The sequence below is a fragment of the Apium graveolens genome, chromosome 7 (assembly GCF_009905375.1).
Source record: "Apium graveolens cultivar Ventura chromosome 7, ASM990537v1, whole genome shotgun sequence".
Taxonomy (NCBI): domain Eukaryota; kingdom Viridiplantae; phylum Streptophyta; class Magnoliopsida; order Apiales; family Apiaceae; genus Apium; species Apium graveolens.
Window position 1 is genome coordinate 135,375,033 of NC_133653.1, and position 5,619 is coordinate 135,380,651.

Genomic DNA, 5,619 nt, shown 5'->3' on the forward strand with positions numbered 1-5,619 from the left:
TTTCAACTCAAACAACCACAATCAAGACCTATGAACTATAATCAAGCTTCAATTACCAAAAACACTTCCAAATCAAACCAAACTACTAATAATCACAATCCATGCTTCTCATTTCACAACACCAACCATTAAACTTACTAACAAATAAAGTAAAGGCTAGGGTTTGAAGTTTATACCTTCCTTGGGAGGTGTTAAGTTGCTAGGAAGCCTTAGGGAGCCTCCTACAAGCTTGATCTTTCCAAAGAAATCAAGAACACAAAGTTAGGCTTTGAAGTTTCTAAAAGTCCGATTTAAAGAACTGTAAAAATGAGGGTCTTACCATGATTATTTGGACGAGACTTGTGACCAAGAGTTGTAGGCCATCTCAATACCTTTCCAATGAGCTATAGAACACAATATTTGAGTGAGAAATGAAGGAGATACAGCAGTTTTAGTGTTCTGGTTCTGTTTTGGCCGAGAGCATGAAGAACAATGCCTTGGTTTCTTTTTGATTTTGATGAAAAATGATTTGCTTGGCTTGGTTGGTTTGATTTTTTGTGTTTGTTTTAGTAAATTACCTAGTTGCCCTTGATTTTGTGTGGTTAAAAAGCCACCACATCTCCTTCCTTCCCATGTCATGCTTGTGTCATCCTCATGATGTCATCCTCCCCTCCTTGTCCTCTTCTCATTGGTTGGGTGACATCATCCTCTCTAATCCCTTTGATTAACTTCCTAATTGTTTGCCTAATGACCGCTGATCTGTTATACGGTTCGCTTAACTTTCGTTTTCGTTTATCGTTTGAAGGATCATACCCGGGATCTTATTACTTAGGTTCCCTTAACCTTTCTTAATATATTATATTCCTTTTATGATCCTCTCCTATAATCCTTTAATTTAAATCCTTTTTATCCTGTTACCTTTTTCTCAAATCTTTCCGTATCTAGTGTATTTCCGGGAAAAATCAAAGTGTTCGGATTTGGATTCTGACGATCTTTACATACACTTATATCCCATATAAAGTACTAATAAAATCTCAGAATATCCATATCAGAACCCCTTCATAGTGTGGCATGAAAAGTTTTCTCATTCAGCAAAAACACTATTCATAAGGGTTTCAAAAATTTCCCAAAAATTGGGGTTATTACAGTCTCCCCTCCTTAAAAGGATTCCGTCCCGGAATCAGATAGAAAATGAATAGGGATACTCTCTTAGCATTGCACTTTCTAACTCTCGAGTAAATTTTCCCACATTGTGGTTCTACCATCAAACTCTTACTAGTTTGATAACCCTTCTCCTAAGCACTCGTTCCTTTTTACTCTATACCCTTCCTGGTTGCTCCATATAGGTTACGTCTGGTTGCATGTCTATGCGCTCATATGCCCCTATTTGTCTGGCATCCGAATTACACTTCCTTAACATTGATACGTGGAACACGTTATGAACTTGCTACAGGTTCGGGGGTAGGGCTAGCTCATATGCTAACTTCCCAAACGTCTTAATATATCCAAGGGTCCAACAAATTGTAGACTTAGCTTTCCTTTCTTTCCGAACCTCATCAATCCTTTTTCAAGGGTTTCCAAGGGGATACCTATAACATTACTAGGCCCCCTATTTCATACTCTTTGTCCTTTTTGAGTCAAATCAGCATACCTCTTATGTCCATCTTGGGTTACTACCAGCCGTCCTCTGATTAGATCTATTATATCCCTGGTCCTTTGGACTACTGCGGGTCCGTGCATCTTGCGCTCTACAACTTCATCCTAACATAAGGGAGATCGACATTATCTTCCCTCAAGGATCTCATAAGGTGACACCTCGATAATGACATATGATCTATTGTCGTGATATAACTAAATCCGTGTTAAGTGATCATTCCAAATTTTTTCAAGTCTATTGCACAGACTCTCATTATAGCTTCTAACATTATAGCTTTTGCTTCTTAATACCCTTTCTTTTCCAGTTCGTAATCGCTACTACCTTCCGTTCCTAATATTATACCGGTTATACTTTTGCTCGTTAGCGTTCTATAACATTTTAATAACCACGTCAACCTTAGTATCACGAATGTGTTCCCATTCCGCATACTACCACCACTTTATTACTCCTTTTTCAGCTGCTTCTATCTTTGGAAGCTTGATCAATCATATAGAAGTAAAGGAATTTGTTGAGAGATCACTATGATCATGAACACTTGTTATATCGCTTAGTTAGTACAGAAGGTGGCCAGCCTTTAGTACTTGACAAACAATTAAACAATAGCTGGTATCCTACTAGGCTTCTATCACACAGATAGATAGTCATTCGGCAATACCTCCCCTTTCTGGAAGGGTTGTTCTTCTCAGCTTACATGAAATGAAAAGAAGAGAAAAGAACGAATTGAAGAGAATTGTATATATGAAAGAAAAAAAAAATATACTGCCACAAAATATCTGGCTTGGAACCTACCTCTGAACTATAGAGGTTTGTCATAGGAGAACAAATCATATACGTATATAAATCAACATTAAGCATTATAGCCTCGTATTTCCCATGCCTAAATATTTTCGCTATCCCGTCCATCATTCTATGGACCCACACTCTTCCTCGAGCTTATACATAATCACCTTTGAAACTCCCTCGACATCGAAAATCGAATCTGGGATCTCATTCTATACATCATCGTTACTAGAATTCTATGCTTGCACCGCAACCTTCCTCGTATAATAATACGACTCTCTATTGATAAGAAAGAATAATTATTCACCAGGTAGATACTCTACTTAATTAGTCTATCAATGATAACTTATACACTACCACGACCCGATTAGTGGTACTCAATCTCAACACCCATTCCAATACAACTCTCACGGTTGTAATCAGCTCACTACTCGTAGAATCATTGTTGCCTTACTATGGTCCACCACTGACCCACTGTCATCATTCACTTTCCATGAAATCTTAATAGCTAACCATACGGAGTCCATACATGTCATATCAAATCCTTCTAAGGAGGTAACATAATCACCATTTCTGATTCATGAAGAACACTCCTGATCCTGACATACATACATGACATGAAGCAGATAAAAGTGCAGAAGAGTTTCAATCAAAGCAACGATAGCAGGTTAATACTATTCTTAATCATACGCCCTAAATAGAAGAATTAACTCAAGGGTTCATCTAGTCCTTTTTGAAACATGGTCCTGGCTTATCTCAAGATAGTACCTTCTAAGATAGATAGCCCGCTCATGGCGATTACACGAATTAAACCTTTACCAACTACTATTACGGCTGGGTATTGCACAGTCATCAGAAGGAATGTCAATCTTCCAAACCATAATACAACCTTCACAGTTTTAACCATCATCACTGTATTCTTTTGGCACAAGCGCCTATAATTATCCTCTTACCTTTAAAGTGTCGGCCACCTCTTTGGCCTTTCCTGATAGTAAAATTTCCTTACAGTTAATGTCACTTTAACCATCTCCAAATAAATTTTCTACCTTATTTCAATCACAGCTTATGTGAAAATGCTTTCCTTAAAATCTGATGAGTAAAAAAAAAAATCACCATTTTTCCATAAGTTATTGCCTCAGTCTTTAGAGGTTAATCACTGTCATGACTGACTCTCAATCATAATTAGAACATCTTTTATCTTAAGTCCTAATTGCCCTGAATAATTTCGACCATTACTGGTTCGATCCATACTTTCTCGTGGTTTAACACGTGCCCCACTTGGCAACATTATAATTACGTCATATTTCCTTTATCAACATTTCTATTCTTGAAAATTTTGAATATTACCTTTCTCCTTTTAAAACCTCTAAGGTTATCCTTCAATCGTTCCTCCTGTATTCCCTAGATACAGGGCATATTAAAATACCATTTACTATTACTAGAACCATTGTCTATATACTTCTGAAAAATTTCTCCACTGATTCTTAAAGGTTGTTGCTACATTAACCCTTTCCAAATCATACTGTCAAAACTCATACTGTCCCTATTAAGGGTGAAATTCCAACCTTTATGCATTCCCCTAGGATTCATTTTAAGTTACCGATGTTCTATCCTTAATTCCACCTTTAAAAGGTACCTGCATCCTTCCATGGATAAATCAAGTCATATATCCCTGATAAGGGTGTCTTATTCAATCATTCCCACCTCGATAGTCTATACCTAACTTCATAATAGCATCCTTATTCAAATTGAGGTCAATCCATATGGCCTCCAAAAGATAACAATGGTCATGCACTTTTCTTTCTTGATTTGGTAATGATAACATGGATGTTCTGGAAGATATTGGTCATGTTCAACGTGAACTTCTTCTTAATAATTCCTTATTTACTTTTGTTGTTTATCTCAACAGTCATCTCAATGTTGGGATATCTTTCATATCTGGCGTCTCCCTTTCTGGGTATCATGCCACCGGTCTTACACTTTACCTTCTTGAAGGTCACTTCCTTCACCCAATTTTCTTAATTTCTTACTTTCTTGTCTCCTCAGTCTATCCGCGTCTCATTATTTATCCTTCGAATTATCTCAAGGTTTCCTCGAATCTTCCCAACTTACAGGGGATAAAATATATGTATCTCTTATACCTTCAACCATCAATTTAACTCATGGTGAATCACTCTCATCCGGACGATTACCTACTTTTCTATTTCTATTTCTACGAGTCTTTAGGGTTTCCTCATACCCAACTCCCTTATCATTCCTCAAACTCTCTTGCCTTTATATTCCTTTCTCTTATCGTTATTTCATGAACCAACACAACATAAGCATTGATTTCAAACATCCCGTCATTCTGGATTCGTGTCTTCAGAACGAATCTTGATAACTTTTACAACTTAGATTCATAATTCATCATACTCGTCTGCCTTTGTTCTGGCTCTTAAGCTTTTACACTATCTCCATAACCTTGGGAAGTACTTTCCTGAAAACAATTGACTGAACTTAAATCAGTTTATTATAATCTCTTGCTCCGTGCCTTCCTTGGCCTTTCACCAGCGGGTGGTCTCTCTCTTAGGAGGGTAAGTGACAAAACAGTCTTTTGTGGTTCGTCAATCATTTAGAATCTCAAATGATTCATCTATTTCCTTTAGCCAGGCTCTTGCCTCGACTGGGTCAGCTTGTTCCTTGGAACTCTGAGAGCTTAGCGACTTAAAGGTCATGAAAGAATTTCCCACCGCACTGTCTCCTCAGGGTGGTGGTTGGGGATAATAGTCTAAGTTCTCTTTAGACAGGTCCATGAATTGCCGTATAGGGGTACCATCTCGGGTCTCCTGTCCTTACTCGACTTTTGTTTCCTCAGTCTAAATATTTCTTCCTACTCCCCATAATTGGGGTCATCTTACATAATTTAAATCCTCATTTTCCACTTCATCATGTTATGGGTTCCTTTTGTCTTGGTGGCAACCTCCCTGACTATCACGTTCAGGGTTTGCTCTAACTCTTATTCCTCAAACTAGCTTTCATCTAAGATTTCATCTTTAAGCTCTTAAACCTTTGGAACCCAAATTCTATAGGAATACCTCATTATTCCCTTATCATCTCTCTCGGTATTAATCTCATACCTATTTGTTGGCTCTCTGCCTTCATTCATCACTTTTACTGGCACAATATGTTCTTTTCCAATACTTCGGGCTGTATTGCTATCTCAA